This window comes from Lithobates pipiens, unplaced genomic scaffold, assembly GCF_037356315.1.
Source record: "Lithobates pipiens isolate NorthernLeopardFrog02 unplaced genomic scaffold, aLitPip1_a1.2 Scaffold_8, whole genome shotgun sequence".
Lineage (NCBI taxonomy): Eukaryota > Metazoa > Chordata > Amphibia > Anura > Ranidae > Lithobates > Lithobates pipiens.
Window position 1 is genome coordinate 515,405,000 of NW_027507903.1, and position 19,184 is coordinate 515,424,183.

The 19,184-nt window shown below is 43.1% G+C and overlaps 1 long non-coding RNA gene across 2 annotated transcripts in view; it reads right to left on the reverse strand.

Moving 5' to 3' along the window:
* Nucleotides 1-202: 202 nt before the first annotated feature.
* Nucleotides 203-19,184, reverse strand: part of LOC143963453 (uncharacterized) — a 40,279-nt gene continuing 21,297 nt past the window's right edge. For both annotated transcript variants that reach the window (XR_013270967.1, XR_013270966.1), the window contains exons 2-4: nt 12,357-12,469; nt 11,080-11,191; nt 203-459 (exon numbers count right to left, since the gene is read on the reverse strand). This is a non-coding gene — a long non-coding RNA (uncharacterized LOC143963453). The remainder of the gene's footprint in view (nt 460-11,079; nt 11,192-12,356; nt 12,470-19,184) is intronic.

The following is a 19,184-nucleotide window of genomic DNA, read 5'->3' on the forward strand; positions in this document are numbered from 1 at the left end:
CAAGTGAATCGGACCGGCTTTTAATGGGCCATGGTGCGGTTTTTAAAAGGGTCGTGCATTTTTGTGTCCAGTTGCCATATCAGATAAAAATCTGCACCTTAATCGCACCCGAACCAACAAACAGAATCGTACCGGACTGCCGCATGTGCGTGAACCAAACCTTAGTATGAGATTTACAGAATGGTAAAGGCTAAAGGGCAAAGAAAGTTAGAAAGTGTTTAATTCCCTTATACTGTTACACTGCAACACACACACACAAATAATTTGTTAGTATAAATCATTAGTGTACGTCAAAGGTTCAGCAATAAAAAAGATTTTACTCTTTCCAAGTCTATTCAAAACGAAATCAAACTTTTTTGCTCAAGTTGAGCTTTTATAGTTTATATATGAGTTGAGGTAAATGTATCCTTTCTTCCATATTATCTTCCATCTTTTTTCAAGTTGACTGTAACGAGCAACCTGTAATAACAATAAATCAATATATAATCTGTCATTTTAGTGTCAATGAATAATGATATACCTATGATTCAACAAAATACATAATTTAAACAGACTTTACAGAACTTCCTAGAAGATAAAGCCCAATTGAATTTTCTGTTTAAATTAAATACATACATTCCAGTTGCGGAAACACCCCCTACTTAAGTGGGGTACACACTATAAGGCCCCTTTCACACGGGCACCATCAGTTTAGCCACGTTAAAAACTTATCGGTTCTTATCAGTTGCTTCGGCCGTCTTCCATTCCACACGTTTACATACGTTTTTTTCATCCGTTTTTTTATCCATTTTGATCCGTTTACAGCAGTTTCTGTGCCTTTAAGGAAATTACCCAGAAAGCATTGCTCCTCCCATACAGATAAAAAAAAATAAAAAATTATTATTTCTTCAAAACGGATCTTAACTGATCGGACGTTGATGGACATTGTCTGTTAAAGCGGGAGTCCGCGTTTTTTTTTTGTTTTTAAAAGCCAGCAGCTACAAATACTGCAGCTGCTGACTTTTAAAATAGTGACACTTACCTGTCCAGCGCGCCCGCGATGTTGGCACCCAAAGCCGATCTCTCGATCGTCTCTCGGGTGCTGCCGCCGCCATCTTGGGTATGGGAATCAGGAAGTGGAGCCTTTCGGCTTCATTTCCCGGTTCCCTACTGCGCATGCGCGAGTCGCGCTGCGCAATAAGGATGGACCCGCTGCCTCTGGGATCTGTGTGTTTCCCAGCAGGCAGCGGGGGACTTTCGGAAAGGGGCGTAATCTACGCCCCTTTAGGCAGAGAGCTATCCCGGAAGTGGGTGCAGATACCTGTACTGTACAGGTACCTGCACCCCCCTCCCCCCTGAAAGGTGCCAATTGTGGCGCCGGAGGGGGGGAGGATTCCAATGAGCGTAAGGTCCACTCTAGGGTGGACCTCCGCTTTAATGTCAGTTAATATCCGTTTTGAGGGATCTGGACGTAGCCTTGTACGTAAAAAAAAAAAAAAACGGATAACAACGGAAGCGGAGGTTCCGTTTGCCCATAGGAATGCATTGTTGTCCGTTGACGGATGGAAGAAAAACGGATTGACGGTCCGTCTTTGTGAAAGGGGTCTAAAAAACGGTCGCCCGATTTTCCTCGTTATTTCACAGCAAATCGGAACCGAAGAACGAAAATTCGTACGAACATTCGGAAACGCCTGTCGAAAGTTGTATACACACACTGAAAATCGTACGACAATTCTTTGGATGAAAATGTTTGCCCAATTTTCTTATAGCCTTTAGTCACAGCTACAGCTCTTCATTAAGACCCCTTTCATACTGGTATGCCCGGCCGTTTTATTGGTGCTTTAGCACGGTTTTAGCAACGCTTTTCGGCTGCTAGTGGGACACTTTTTACCCCCCCAAAAAAACCAAAGGTAAAAACACCTCCGTTTTGCAGTTTTCAAATCATTTTTAAGGCGCTTTGGAAGTTCTGCCCATTCATTGCAATGGGCAGGGCATTTTGGAGGCGCTAAATACATCGCTCCCAAGCCACCCCAAAGATGTTGCTTGCAGGACGTAACGTATAAATGCAATGAATAAGAGAGTTTTTAGGTGCATTTCAGAGGCTATTTCTAGCGCTAAAGCACCTGAAAACTGCTTAAGTGTGAAAGTAGCCTTATGCCGGCCATACACGGTTCAAATTTCGAAAGAATTTTCTTTCAAAAATCATATCTAAGAATTTTCGTACGAATTTCTCACCATAGTGGGCTGCAGCAACGGCTGATTTTCATGCGGAATCAAATTTGAGGAATCGGACATGTTGGAAATTTTTTGAAAAACGAACGATTTTCTAATCAATGATGGGAGAATTGTGTGAGAAATGAAATAAGAAAAGAAAATTTACAGAGAGAAAAGAAGATTCCCGGCCACGAAAATTTTTTTCTGTAGCAACATGGGGTGATATTGAAGGCTTGGTTGGCCGAATTTCGAAAATCAATGGTGGCGTCATCAGATCAGGAAAAAAAAAAAAAATTCTGATTTTGAAAAGAAAATTTGTTCGAAATTCGATCATGTATGGCCTGCATTAGGCTGGCCATACATTATACAATTTTCTGTACAATTTTCTTCTTTTCTTCTAGATTGCAAGGGCTCTCCTAATTGGATACAATTGAAAGTGTTGTTTAGTTTTGACCTCATATTATATTACCTTTGGTCTAAATCTAAAAGAAAATTGTACAAGAAAATTGAACATGTATGGCCAAGCCTTAGCAGGGAGCTTGAGCTTTGCCAATTGCAGAACTCTCATTTTGGTGCACCTGGAATGTATTTAGCCAATTTAAACTGAATATCAGTTGGGCTTTACTCCCCCTACACACAGGGCCATCTTTAATATTGATTGGGCCCTGGGCAAACATTTTCTTGGGCCACCCCATCCCCATTCTGAGACAGAATGCATCAGTAAATCAGTTTACGGCAGCAGATCACGCAGCGATTGCAATTGGTAGCCAGAGATTATAGTCTATCCTTACTGCTCACTGGCTGGTTGCTAGAGGTTACAACACATAATTTCTGCTTGCCAATTGGTTGCTAGAGGTTACTGCACATTATTAGCGTTCACAGATTGGTTGCTAGGGGTTAGAGCACATCGTTACTACTCACTGATTGGTTGCTAGAGATTACAGCAGATTACTACTGTTCACTGATTGGTTGCTACAGGTTAATGCACATTATTACCACTCACTGGTAATTATTATTGGAGCAATCCCAAATAATTGAGCAAGTAAAGGGGCACATTAATACAAATACTACAGGAGATGATCAGAGACTGCAAATATACTGCAGATGACCAGAGACTACAGACATGCTACAGGTGCCAGAGACTGGACATACTACAGGTGACAATCAAAGACTGCAGACATGCCACAGTAGATAATCAGAGACTGCAGACATTATACAGGAGATGGTCAGAGAACTTTCAGAAATGCAGTTTTACAGTTGAATAACAGCTCAGGGTTTCAGCAGTCAGTCATTTTATGGGTGCAAGGACATACCTGGCCAGCTGAGCTCACTGCATACATTCAGAGGTCCAGGGGTGGGGCTTTCACTCTGTGCTCTCACTACAACTGCTTCACCCTGAGCATATAGGCATGGGGCAGGGTTAGAGCATCAGTGGAGCTCTCGGACCTCTGTATTCCCCAGCCAGTATAGAGGGGCTGGGGCCTGAAGCTCCACTGAGGCTCCCACTCCGATCACTGCTCTCACTACAGCCACTCTGCTGTGTTCTGAGCATACAGGCTGCATAGGGCAGGGTGAGAGCGTCAGTGGAACTCCCGGCCCTGTCCCCTCTCTGCTGGCCAGCTCAGGAATACAGCCTCCTGTGTCCTCTGTGTGCTCTGCAAAGCGTCATTGGGGCCCCAATTCGCGGGTAGCAGGTGCCCCGTGTTAAAGATAGCCCTGTCATCGGGCCGATTTGACAAATCTGAGCCTATTTGCCGGCAACGGCACTGTCTGAATCGGTGCAAAGCCGACTGCGGTGCCGCACAGATTCGCAAAAGTACTTTCTGCACTACTTTTGGCGACTTCGGGGGTGATTGCAATAGACATCTGTGCATGAATGCACAGGTGTCTTTCAAATTGCCCTCGAAGTTGGACGAAAATTCCGGTTTGAAACTATGAGTTCAGCTGAACGCACACTATTTCAAACATGCCCTCAGTGTGAACAGGGGCTTAGGCTTAGGCTGGGTTCACACTTAGACAATGCAAGAACCAGCGTGATTCAAGTGCGGGTTCCCGCATCGCATGTGAGCACCCAATGCGATCAGATTCCAGTGAGGACCAAAAAAAAAAAGGGTCCTGTACAATTTTGGTCCAAATGCGATGCTAAATCAGCCATAAAAACTGCATGGCTGAATTTGCAATGCATAAACATCGCATGTAATCTGCACAGCAGTGCGGTGCCAATTACATGCAATGTCCAACAGTGTGAACCCAGCCTTAAAATCACCACAAAGGGGCACAAGACACAGCTCCCCCAGATCTACCTTTAAAATGGGTATCAGAATTTAAGTATCTAGGCATAATAATATCTCGACAGGTCAAAGACTTTAAAATGCTGAATTTAGATCCAGTAATACAGGAGTGTAAGAAAAAGTTAAAGATCTGGGAGGCATTGCCCCCTGTCGCTGCTGGGACGTATAAATGTAAGATGAAGATTCTTCCTCAATTTCTGTATTTATTTCGAAATTCTCTGCAGTGGTTGCCTAAGAAGTTTTTTTTACACAGCTACACGGTATGTTCTCTACATTTATATGGAAAGGCAAACCAGCTAGAATTAAACTAAGCATACTTATGCGCCTGGCGGTACAGGGGGGGTTGGCTTTCCCAGACCTTTATAAATATTATATGGCTACACAGTTGGTGACGATAGGGAGATGGCTGAATCCGGATGGATTTGACTCTGCCACGATGGTAGAGGCTGCAGTGGTCCAGTTGCGGGAGGCACTGCAGTCATTGCCGTTTCGTGGCAGATTCCCTCGATGATTACGACAGTAAAAATATGGAGAGCAGCCATGGCAAAAGAGGACCATTTGAGAGGGGATTTATCCCCTAACACTCCATTGTGAAGAAATCCAGAGCTCCCACATTTGGATTCCATCCAAGATCCAGGGGCATGGACTAGATTTTGGATTATAAAACTATCACAAGTTGTACCCGAAGGGAGAATTATTTCATTTGCTCAAATAAGAAAATGTTGGAATATTCCTGGGAACTACACTTTTAGATACAAGCAGTTGGAGCAAATGGTAAGGAAAAAGAACAAAAAAAAGCACATTTCAATTTTATATAGCTACTTATCTAAAATGAAATTTTCAGATATAAGTAAGCTATATGAAAGCTGGACAAGAGATGTTCCAACATTAGTAGATAAAAAGTGGGAGGAGATATGGAGATCTCCACTCCAAATACTAGTATCTCTGCGAGATAAATGAATACAATTTAAAATAATACATAGAAGTTATTATACGCCATACAAATTATATAAAATATTTCCAACAAATTCTCAAAACTGCTGGAGATGTGCAGGTACCCCAGGAAATTTCATCCACATATTCTGGTCTTGTCCAAAGATAGTGATATTCTGGAGGGAGGTTTTGAGAGTAATCACTATAGTAACATCAATCTCTTTAAATCAAGAGGCAGAGATCCGCCTATTAGGACTAGTAGGGAAAAATATCACCCCTATAGGAAGGAGAATACAGGTGGGTCTGTTGCTTTTTTATGCTAGAAAGACAATAGTGCTGAATTGGAAGAAGGCGGAAGCCCCAACGTTAACATTTTTGTAAATAGTAATCTACCACTATATAGGGAAACATATTGGAATAGAGGACATGGAGAGAAATATGAGAGAGTATGGGCAAGTTGGATAGAAAATTCCATAACGGCATCAGGATAAAACAGTATGGAGATAGGGCAAGCCACACCAAAAAAGGGGGGGAAAAAAAGGGGTAAGAGGGATATGAATGTATAAATGTATATGTATAATTTTATAGTATTTGAGGACATGACTATGAATGGATTTTATGGAAGCTCATAAGAGAGCGATGAATGTAAATGGTGAAATGTATAATGGATATTTAAAAAAAAGAATCTGCAACGCACAGACATTGCATGTGATCTGCACAGCACTGCGGTGCCCACCGGTGTGAACGCAGCCTCAAAGTACCCCTGAAGAGAAAAGGGTCCCCTACGGCTCGGTTCACACCTAAACTGACCGTGGATTGCCCGGCAATGCTGTGCATCCCTGCTCTCTGTTTCAGGGACAAATCAGGGCAGAATCTTTACCTGAATTTAGCTGTGAAACTGAGCCAAAGACTTACAGCGTTTCTGTGCAGTGCGCTCTGCAGCTGCCCTGGAGATACGTGAACCAGCACCATAGAGAGCCGCTCACATTCTCCTGCTATGCGAATTAGATGTGGGGAAACCCACATCCAATTCGCATAGGTGTGCATCAGAGTGTGCATAATCACTAAGCCACTAAGGCTTTTAACCACTTCCCACCCGGCCAATGCATATATACGGCCGGGTGGGAGCCGTCTACTCCTGATAGGACGTTCAGGAACGTCCTTCAGGAGTAGCGGGATCGCGCGCGCGCGTGCCCGCGCAGCGGCGCGATCCCGATGTGCTCGTGTCACCCGGACATGGCACATCTCAGATCGGCAGGAGGGCTCTGTGATTGGCCCTCCTGATCACATGACGGCCGTGTCCAATCACGGCCGTCATGGGATGTAAACAAACAGCCGGTTGCTAGACAATTGGCTCTCCTCTCCTCACACGGAAGTCACCGCTGAGGAGAGGAGAACAGAACGCTGCAGCCGGCTGATGATCAGTGAGTATGGGCTGCTTTTTACAGCTTTTTACTCACTGATCATCAGTGTAGTGTAAACACACAACACACCACACAGTACAAACACAGTCCCCACATATGTCCCCAAAACACACATGTCCCCAAAACATACATGTCCCCAAATAATAAAAACACATGTTCCTAATAATAAAAACATGTCCCCCACATATGTCCCACTAAAATCACATGTCCCAATGATTATCTGCACACATATGTACGTGATCACCTGCACACATATGTACATGATCATTTGCGTACATATGTCCGTGATCACACAAACCAATTATTATACACTTAACGGAATTTTTTTTACCAAAAACATGTAGCAGAATACATTTTGGCTTAAATTTATGACAAAATTTGATTTTATTGGATTTCTTTTCTAATAGAAAAAAGAAAATATTGTTTTTTTCCAAATTTCCGCTATTTTTGCGCTTATATCGCAAAAAAAAAAAAACGAAGTCGTGAATAAATAACACCAAAATAAAGCTCTATTTGTGCGAACAAAATGATAACAATTTCATTTGGGTACAGTGTAGCATGACCGCGCAATTGTCACTGAAAGCGCTAGAGCGCTGAAAGCTGAAAATTGGGCTGGGAAGGAAGGGGGTGAAAGTGCCCTGTATTGTAGTGGTTAATATAAATCAGTATTAAATATATGTAATGTAATTGCGAACGCCTGTAAAGTAAAAAACAGCCTTGGATGCAGATGCCATCTGAACAAAATGAAAGCTAGTGTCAATCATCTTTGACTCCTCCTACACCGTATTAATGCACAAAAAATGAAAACGTGTCTGTGCAGCCACTGCCTCCAGAATTATATAAATGTAGCTGCCTACGCGCAAATACAAGGAATTGGGTCTTACAATATTGTTCAAATGTTCGTAGAACAATTGTTTCTCAAAAAATTCTGTCTTGCCATCATTGAGTTGACTAAATTTGTTCCAAATCCCTAAAATTTCATCGAAGCTTGCTATGTGAATGGAATACCAGACATATTAACCCCTTCGTGCCTAAGGGTAAAACAAATCTTAATGCCCAAGCTATCATCACAACTAACTTGTGTATCCAGGTGGATTATACCTTGTTTTTTTCACGACAAATTGGGCTTTCATTTGGTGGTAAATGGTAATGCATATCTCCTGATTTTTTTTGTTTTTTATTATTAAATGAAAAATGGCCCAAAATAGTAAAAACAAAATCATTTTTTTTAAATGTAGCTGTATATTTCTTGCCAATACCAAAGAACAGCTAATACCAAAGAATCACCAAAGAACAGCTCAAAACAAATTCCCCTGCTCCTGACGATCGCAGTCATACCACACATGTGTATGTTACTTGTTTGTACCCCAGGTACAGCCCAGAAACAATAGACACGCTGATACTAATTAAAAAAAAAAAAAAACTTAAAAAAAAAAATAGACCCTGACCCAAACACTAACCCTGGCACTGACCTAGATATTAAAAAAAAGTAATTATTTCAGTTATACTGACTGGGTATCATATGATGTCCAGCAGGATAAAAAGCCAGCATTCGCCCGCGGGGGCATGTAGCGTGGCGATAGGTGATGTGGTGTGTTACTCTGACACACCGCATCTCCAATCGTGTTAAAGCAGGGCAGCACAGCTGGGGGTATCCTGTCTCCATGGACCCCCCCCCCCCCGGCATGATCGCGTCGGGCCGTTCCGCCGGCGGCCGGTAATTGAGGCCGCGGCTTTGAGGCCTTCTGCCGTCCTATGATTCCTTCTGGAATCTGGCGCCCTCTTGTGGTGGCCATTGGTATGACAACCAGCAATGCTAATGGAGCTTCCTCTGCCTGTTTTTTTATTGCCTGCATATCTCCTTCCCTTTATTTAGAACCCCCTAAACATTATATATATTTTTTATTCTAACACCCTAGACAATAAAATGGTGGTTGTTGCAATACTGTCTGTCACACCGTATTTGCGCAGCGGACTTACAAGCGCACTTTTTTGGGGAAAAATTATTTATTTAATAAAAAAAATAAGACAACAGTAAAGTTAGCCCAATTTTTTTTTATATTGTTAAAGATAATGTTACGCCGAGTAAATTGATACTCAACATGTCACGCTTCAAAATTGCACCCGCTCATAGAATGACGACAAACGTTTACCCTTTAAAATCTCCATAGGCGACGTTTAAAAAAATTCTACAGGTTGCATGTTTTGAGTTACAGAGGAGGTCTAGGGCTAGAATTATTGCTCTCGCTCTACCGATCATGGGGATACCTCCTATGTGTGGTTTGAACACCGCTTTCATATGTGTGCGGGACAGGGCGCGTTTAAATTTATTTTTATTTTTTTCTTATTTTAACACTTTTTTTTTTTCACTGTTCTTTTTAAAAAAAAAATTGTGTCACTTTTATTCTTATTACAAGGAATGTAAAAATCCCTTGTAATAGAAAAAGCATGACAGGTCCTCTTAAATATGAGATCTGGGGTCAGAGAGACCTCAGATCTCATATTTACACTAAAATGCAATAAAAATAAAAAAATTGTCATTTGAAAATAAATAAATAAATAAAATGTCCCTCTAAGAGCTATGGGCAATGACTTGGAGACAGGTGGGGGCAGCGGCGCTATCTTCCCCTCACTCGTCTCCATGTCAGGCCAGGGAGAGGTCAGGATCGCCGTTACCGACCTGGCTCCTAACTTTTTAAGCTGGCTCCTAGATTCAAAGCAAATTTGTCAAGCCCTGTGTTAAAGAGCCTCTGACAGGGGTGCGCTGATAATCAGCACATTAATTATCAGCGCAGCACCCATCAAGGGTGCCCACCCAAATTGCAAATCAGTGCCCATCAGTAACACCTGTCAGTGCCCTTCACAGATGCCAATCAGTAATGCCTGTCAGTACCTCCTCATCAGTGCTGCTTATCAGTGCCCATCAATGCCGCCTGTCGGTGGCATCTATTAGTGCCCATCAGGGATGCATATCAGTGTTGCATATCGGTGCCCATCAATTATACATATTAGTGCCTTCTTGTCAGTGCCCATTGTGCAGCCTCATCAGTGCCCGTCAGTGAAGGAGAAAACAACATTTTTATAACAGAAACAAAGAAAACTTTTTTTATTTTTTTATTTCAGTCTTTTTTAGTTTGTTTAGTAAAAAATAAAAACCCCAGTGGTGATAAAATACCCCCAAAAGAAAGCTCTATTTGTGGGAAGAAAATTATATAAATTAAGTTTGGGTACAGTGTTTTATGACAGTGCAATTGTCAAAGTGTGAGAGAGCTGAAAGCTGAAAATTGTCCTGGGCAGGAAGGGGGAAACGTGCCAGTATTTAAGTGGTTAATTATTATAATTTTTTTTCTACACATGCTTTTTTTTTTTCTATCTCTGCAAGGACAGATAGAGATGCAGTGGGGGTTACTTATGGAAGGCAATCCAGTTTGCACTGAAAGTGCACTTGGAAGTCGTTCTAAATCTGAGGGGTACATCTGAAATGAGTGGAAGCTGTGCAAGCTAAAAATGCTGTTTTTTATTTTCCTTGCATGTCCCCCTCGGGTCTACAGTGACTTTACTACCAAGTGCACTTTCAGTGCAAAGTGGATTTTCCTTTAGTAAATAACCCCCAATGCATCTTTCTCTTCCATTCACAGAGACAGAAAACACAGGGGCGGGCTTCACAGTGACTGATCGCTGTGATAGTCAATCAGAGGCTATCACAGCAATCAGGTGACCCGAATTTGGACATTCGGTGAGACCCCCAGTCTCTGTGGCGCCCTCCCAGCACAAAGGGCGATAAGCAAACATGCGGCCCCAAGGAAAGATGCCCAGTGCATTGGGGCCGCATATTTGTGTTACGTCGGCGCCAAGGGGTTAAACAGTTTTCATTACACAATGCATAATTTTTCTTAACGAAAACCACAACAACTGTTAGAATCATGTTCTTTCAAAAAAATAAAATAAAAAAATTCCATCCTGCTCCTTCAATTTTTTATCACTACAGTTGAAAACAAACATTAAATTTGACTCCACTTACCAGGAGAAAATGAAACAAACTTTTTGAAAACAAACATTTATGAACAAAATTCTTCTGGTTTTTGGGCAGTTTTAGCGGAGGTAAAATATCAGTCTCCCGATTACAATCTCAAAGAAAACACTTGACTAATGTTAATGTAATCTTTGTATGGAATCCCCAGGTGTCCCAATACAACACTGAAAGTAATTATTTCAAGGCCAAAAATGGTAATACATACATTTGTATATGAGGAGGGCCAAAGGAGGGAACACAAAGACAAGCAGTCCTCTAATCATGTTTCCTACTGAGCCTGAATATTTTTCTTCTGGATCCACAGATTCTGTACCATTCTATATTCACAGGAGATCGAGAGACAAACAAAGAAAACAGATTTAGCCTTTCCACCTCTTAATTACAAAAACATATTCTGTCTTTTTTTTCGTCCCAATTACTTTCTGTCTGTCTGTGTGTGTCGGGTTTTGTGCTGCCCTAGGCAAGGCTAAAATCTGGCACCCCCCCCCCCCCCATATCTAAATTTGTCCCATGTCATCCACTGTAAAATTGTGCAAGCCCGTACAATGGCATAAAACTACGTAAATTTTACTATCCGACTTTTTAAAGCCTTTACAGGTTACCACTTTAGATTTACAGAGGTCTGGTACTAGAATTACTGCCCACGATCTGATTTTCCCGGTGATACCTCATGATGATTGCTGTTTGCGTGCGTGCGGGACCGACGCGCAATTTTGCCTTTGTATGCGAGCACGGGGGGCAATTTATTTTATTTTAAAATTTTAATTAGTCATTTATTTTATAATTTTTACACTGTGGCTTTCATTTTTTTTTTTTTTATCACTTTTAATCATTTTATTGCTGTCACAAGGAATGTAAAACAAAATAGGCATGTGACAGGTACTCTTTTTGGGGAGATCTGTGGTCTATAAGACCCCAAAAAAAAATCCCTCCTCTGCATTTGAAAGCATTCAAAACACCAAGATTTGTGTTTTTGAATGTTTTAAATTGTTAAAAACTGCCACCGAATGTTTCCGAGTAAACCGGAAGTGATGTCACGTCATAGTTTCCAGTTTACTGTTACGATCCTGGCTTTGCTTGGCTGTCCGGCCAGCCAGTGGATGCGCTGGATGGTCGATAGGATCTACTGGTGGGACGGGAGAGCCCGAGAGAGCTGTGGAAGGTGGTGGGAACGTTCCCTCCCGCTGCTTGTAATAGCAAGTAAGCGGCTAGTAAGCTGCTCCGATTGCTATTGCAAGAGAGCCAGCTCAAAAAAACGATGCCTGGGTGATGCTTGCAGCTGCAGGCATCATTGCGGTACAGGCGCTGCCCCCCCTGAAAAATGCCACCCGAGGAAAATGCCTTGCGTTAGATATGCCCCTGCTGACACCCCAGCATTTAATTCAAAACCTAGTATTCTCTTATGCTTATAATTATGCACAATTCAATTGGCTTGTGATATTTGCAATATTGGAGCGATTCTTATTGTTCAGTTTGTATTACCTTAGCATACATTGTGCTAGCATTAGATGAAATAATTGAAGTCAGCGACGTGGATCTGACTCTGGAAGAGAATGGTTTCATTGTAGTAGAAGCATTTTTAGAATTCACTGCCCCTAGAAACAGAGGAAATAAAAAGGAATCATACTAAGTTAAGTCCTGTTCATACATGACTATGCATCTGTAGGGGCTCAATCACATGGGCAGACTGGGCAGGCAGTTGAGCTGCGGTTTTACCAACTCTGACCAGTTAACTAAACACAGAAAAGAAACCACTCAGGGCTTTACCAATGCAAAAGTTAAACAGCATTTTGCATACATCAGGAGGTGCCGCCACCAAACACTACCCATTCAAGTGAATGGGGACCACGTTGCATCTGCCCTGCATTGCATGCAGTTGCAGAATGGTGGTTTGGCATTATGAGGTTAAAGCAGACGGTAAGTAGGCAACATATTTCCTCCTCACCACCTGTTAAATGCCCTCTAAAAAGCAATCCATCACAAGTCACTTTTCAGAGGGGCTGCATTATCGTATGTGTAAACAAGCCCTAAAGCAGTTTCGATGTCTCTTTCACAGGTCCACTTTCACCCTGCTTCCCTCTTCTCAACTGCACATACTCATCTTTCATTTACTCCCCTGTTGTTTCCTTCAGCTGCCAATAGCAAAAAAATTAAATAAAAATAAAAACCAGAAGCTCCGTATTAGCTTCATGGCAAATTGTCCTTTGGGACTAGTTCACACCAGCCACTGCGTTATAACACAGTGGCTGCTGTGTGGTGTGGCAGAATCAATCTCAGCACATCGCACTGTTCCACCTTTATTTATTTTAAAATGAACTTTAGTGAAATGTCTCTGTGACATATCAATAAAGTAGAACTATAGGAAAGAAAGTTTTAATTTTTTAATTTTGGATAGACCAAGGAAGGGTTAAAACCTGTCAGATTTTTTTCACCATCTGTGTCCCATTGCAGAGACTTCTCCTCATTTCCTGTCCCATAGCCATACAGGAAGTGAGGGGAAATCCCTGCAAATTAAGAGAATTCCTTGGGGATCCCCAGGTTTGCAGAACTAGTGTCCCCATTAGAAGTTTTGCCCTCTATTATTATTCTGAGGACAACACAAAATTTGGCATTTGCTTTTACTTTCATATTCAATTATAATAGTAAACAGGACAAACAGAGGATGCATCAGGCACAGACAGCAATAAAAACTGTCAGGATTCTCAGGGCCGTCTTTAATATTGATTGGACCCTGGGCAAAACTTTTCTTGGGGCCCCCCTCCCCCCATGCAGTTCAGCTCTCCAACTGCTCTGAGACATACAATAAAAAGCAGCTAGACTCAAAATCAGGTTACTGTATCAGATCAGGCAGCAATTGCGATTGGTTGCCAGAGGTTACAGTGTATCATTAACGCTCACTGACTGGTTGCTAGAGGTTACAGCACACATTACGGCTCACTGATTAGTTGCTAGAAGTTACAGCACATGATTTCTGCTCGTTTATTGGTTGCTAGAGATTAATGTGGCTATGACCTCAGGGGGGGCATGATATACATATAAATGCCATCTGCTGCCCCTATTTACATATGAATGCTAATTTACATGTAAACACAGGGTCTGCAGGTGAGTCATCTGTACACAACAATAGGGCAGAGCTGGGCAGCATTAGTACCAGCACCAGCACTTCACACTGAGATATTGGGACACAGCACAAGACTAAAAACTCAAGGGACAAGGCAATTTAAACCAGGATAGTTGGCAAGTATGAGGCAGTTGCTTTGGGCCCCACAACCATGACAGGGCCCAAGGCAGCTGCCCCTTTTGCCCTGCCTTAAAAACTGAGGATTCTAACTCTATACTCGGTCGAAAACAAAACTTTTGCCTTTAGGTATACTTACAGTAATTTTGTTTCAGCGTACACTGCCTGCACAACAACACAGCACATATGTGTGAACCAGGCACACCAGAGATTAGGCATTTTGGTGTGAATCTACCCTATGCAGCTATGGTTGGCACTGCATAGCCTTTCCCTTCAAGAGGTTCTCCACCAGGTCCCTTTCTTGTTACAAATGCACGCTGAGGCCCTATTCATTCCTTGAGGAGGGAGTCATACACCTCTGAATCACTGGAAGCTGCCATGAGTTCAGATCTCCCATAGGAATGAATAAGGCTGTGACATACATATATGCACTAGGAGGATGGCACAGAAGGCATTTTATTTATTTAGTTTTTGAGGAAATATTGTGTGGTGCAGGACAGGGCTGTAAAGTGAAGATTGTTGGCACAGTGTCTGTATCACAAGAATGTCTGTGCAAAATGACAAATCCTTCAGCAATTAAACCAGTAAATGTATTAGGTATGTTGTCTGAAATGTGTACTGCTGTTTTCCAGGGTTCTTTACATTCTAAATAAATTGGTTGTAACCCTGAAAAAAAAGACCTTATTCCTTTAAAGCATGAATAACATCACAGGGCTTGTGCTGTGCCATTTGGCCTCTTGCATCAGCGGAAAAACCTGGCTGATCTTGCCTGGTGCTGCCCTCCCCTCTGCAAACTGACCACGTTTATCATGGCTGCTGAGCTCGGACACCGTGGTCAGCTTACATGTGTATCATCCCGCTGTCTCTCCTCTGTCCCCCTCCCTCCCTGCCTATCAGCTAGTGTCAGTGCCTACCCACCCCTCCCCTCCCGCCCCGCTGCTTTCATAACTGTGGGCTATTACTACAATCCCATGTTACATTAAATGATGTGCCCAGTGTATGCATTTTTTTAAAAATATACCGCTGTATATCTTGTTTCATAGCGCTGGCTGGCACTCAAGTGACCACCTGCCTCTCTCTTCCTCTCCTCCCAACTGACATTAGTGGGGGATTCCCAGCCCCTCCAGCTGTAGTTATCAGATCAGGAGAGGTGAGCAGGTACGTGAGTGCCGGATGGTGCTATGAAATAAGGTATCCAACAGCATATTTTTTAAAAAGCACATACACTTAAGATTATGCACAAGAAAGCCCAGTTGCACAGTTTGCGGAAGACAAGTAGACTAAGGACATGGATTACTGGAACCATGTCCTGTGGTCTGATGAGACCAAGATAAAATTATTTAGTTCAGATGGTGTCAAGCGTGTGTGGTGGCAACCAGGTAAGGAATACCAAGACAAGTGTGTCTTGCCTACAGTCAAGCATGGTGGTGTGAGTGTCATGGTCTGGGGCTGCATGAGTGCTGCCAACACTGGGGAGCTACAGTTATTGAGGGAACCATGAATGCCAATATGTACTGTGACATACAGAAGCAGAGCATGATCCCCTCCCTCCGGAGACTGGGCCACAGGGCAGCATTCCAACAAGGTAACAACCCCAAACACACCTCCAAGACAACCACTGCCTTGCTAAAGAAGCTGAGGGTAAAGGTGATGGACTGGCCAAGCATATCTCCACATCTAAACCCTATTGAGCATCTGTGGGGCATCCTCAAATGTAAGGTGGAGAAGCGCAAGGTCTCTACCATCCACCAGCTCCATGATGTCGTCATGGAGGAGTGGAAGAGGACTCCAGTGGCAACCTGTGAAGCTCTGATGAACTCCATGCCCAAGAGGGTTAAGGCAGTGCTGGAAAATAATGGTGGCCACACAAAATATTGACACTTAGGGGTGTACTCGCTTTTGTTGCCAGCGGTTTAGACCTTAATGACTGTGTGTTGAGTTATTTTGAGGGGACAGCAAATTTACACTGTTATACAAGATGTACACTCACTACTTTACATTGTAGCAAAGTTTAATTTCTTCAGTGTCATCATATGAAAAGATAGAATAAAATATTTACAAAAATGTGAGGGGTGTACTCACTTTTGTGAGATACAGTGTGTGTGTGTGTATTTTTACTTGTAGTCAGAGTCTTCACTTGCAAATGCAATACCCTAGCTACCAAGACATGAGGTGTGCCTTGGCCTAGCTAGTCAGTACGCCTAAAAGAGTGCAAAAAAGACATGAAAGTAGGGGCGATAAGAAAGCTTGATGAAGGGTTGGTAACAATCCGTCTAATAGAGTAGCGAATGCCCGGATGGCGTCAGTATGCAGATCCAGTATGTATCAACTATAACAGGAGGAATTCCAGCTTCCCACAAATTGATGATAAGAAAGGACCCCCTGTTTGGAATCTGGAAAGCTGCCCAGAACACAAATAAATGTCCCATAATGATTTGGATTAAGCCTAATTACTGAGAAAACACAGACCTGAGAACGAACTGCTTCTAGTGAGAGGATACATGGGGCAAAGGGAGCAAGGGCTGACCTGAGGAGCCACTGCAAAATAATTTCAGTGAAGATCGAACACTTCAAAATGGACACCAGTTAAGTAGCTCTGTAAAATTCCCACAAACCCCTGGTCTGTCTATTGTTGGTATGGGAGGTTTTGAGAGGGTGAGCTACAAAAATGGATGAACTGTCAGGAGTTTGCAGGGGTCTGAAGTGCAGGACACCTGATAGATGCTTGAACATGCTGGCGGATATGCATCAAAGCCAGAGTGAGGAACCTGAGAAAACTTCCAACCCCCTGATCCACCTTATTGAAAAATTGTCTATGGCCAAACCCTCCGTGACACTGAGCTCCCTAACCAACCGGTCCCTATGTGACTGTAATTGCCAGAATTGGACAAATAAGGAACGAAATATGCGCAAATTAGGGCAGACAAAAAACTTTCGGGGGCCAAACCAATTGAGTCAGTGGCGACTGAAACACTCCGACAGCCCTGCTCATGGTTGTGGAATGACATGGAGATACCATTCCAGATGCACAAAAACTAGTTCCACAAGCTTAAAGTTGAGTCGCGCTTCTGCTCGTGACCCGACAAGGAGGCTAGACTTCATCCTGAGGAATAATTCTCATTGCCTGATACAGCATACCCAAAAATGACTGAGAGCCCCCCCCCCCCTTGAACAGGCAGGGGATCGGACCAAAAATGAACGGTCTGACATAACCGGTCAGTTCTCCAGGCAACCTCGCAAACAAGAGAGATTAGAGCCGACAGTGAAACACAAAAATAAAAATGATTTTTTTTTGGCCTGGACCTACCACTTTGTCTGCAATCAGGGGATGTGGACCCAGCACCCACCCTGAGAGAGACTGCCGATGCCTGGGTGGTAATCAGGGTCTTCACACAACAAGTAATCAACTAAATGAATAAACCCCTGACCCCCCCTGCAGTTACCCAAAATCCAATGGAGTGCTCGGCCAAGGTGACAAATAAGCACGGACTGCTTTTGACCCGAAGGTTAACCTGGTGGTGAAACGATGTTTGCATCATATACCATGCCATACCAGTGGGCAGGTCTGATGGAAGTAGCTTCAAAGCATAGGTAAAACCAGCTGGATAGCCAATACCACCCCCCCCCCCCCCCCAACTGTAGAAAGTGCTGAAACGCCAGGTACACAGACGAGTACTTCGATGAAAATACTTTTTCATCGAAAACGGGGGGCAGTCAAAATGAAAAACTATAAAATCGGAAACTTGCCACTGGACCCTCCACCTTCAGAATGATGGTGAAACAACCCAACTAAGCACCCCTTGGAGGAAATTAGTGCCTCCAGTAACAAATCGACAATGAAAGAATGACTGTCTGCTGAAGCCAAGATACTCCATGTGAAAGACTCCGAAAAAATTCTTCCAGCAGGGGCTGACAAGACCGGGGAGATTCCTACACAGCCCCCATTAAAGAAACATTACTTGGCTCAGACATATTAAACCAGAAGGCTTGACAAGACCGGTGGACTAAGTGGATGACGACCTTGCCTGTGGAATGTAGGAAGAGCAGGAGCTGACACCCCTCTCTAACCAAGCGAGCTTTGATCACCTCCATCCGGTCTTGCAACCGTAACAGGTCATGGAGAGCATATTTAGTCAACATGAATCTGAGTTAAAGATTAGTGCCCAGAACATGTCCCATGCTGATGGATGGGAGTAGCTAGAATGGAATTGGAAACAACAATCCAAAGCATTCTCCCTTCCCGGCTGAGGCTGAGAAAAGGATTGCTTAATGACGGGGTGCTACCATGCTCTGAACTCCCACATGGGGTTGAAGGGATTAACGTGAAATAATCGCTTCTGAAACGTGCAGCATGCCCAACCCAAGGAAACACAAACTAGCGAACGTGACAACAGACAACCAGACACGAGAACACCCTCCCTCCGTGCCTACCTAATATGAGGATGTTTATCAGTAAATGATAAGACCACAGCGTGTGTATGAATCTGATGACCCCCGCCCTAGTGTATGTAGCAAGTGCGCCCGAGTAATCTGCAGCGCAAAGGCAGGTGATTAAAACTGAACACTCAGGGCTAATGTACCCACAGACCGTGGTGGGTAGTTGTACAGGTGTAATGAAATGAAAGTGTATCGAATGACATATAGTATACGGGCAAGGATATTGTGGTCAACAATCATTTAAAAAACTAAACCTCAGCCTGTATGAATCTGTAGACGTGACAGATCCTGAAATGTACTAGCTAACTAAACCCAGGTATACAAAGAAACCTGAACGAACAGTACGATGAGACATGAAAAACAAATAAAAATTAAACGGCTATCGGTGAACATGCTTTAACTGCATGGCACCAATATGCTAGACAGAACACACTATGACAGAACGCACCGAGACAGAAACGCTGGGACAGAAACAATGGGATAAATCGAATGTGTCGCAAAAATGACCATGATGCCGAGTCACCAACCAGTCCCCCCTTTTTAGTTATCCTATCAGCCTGAAAACATCTGGTAATCAGACTTCACAACTTGCAGAGATGACAAGGGACAGATATAATATGCGCGCATGCAGTATG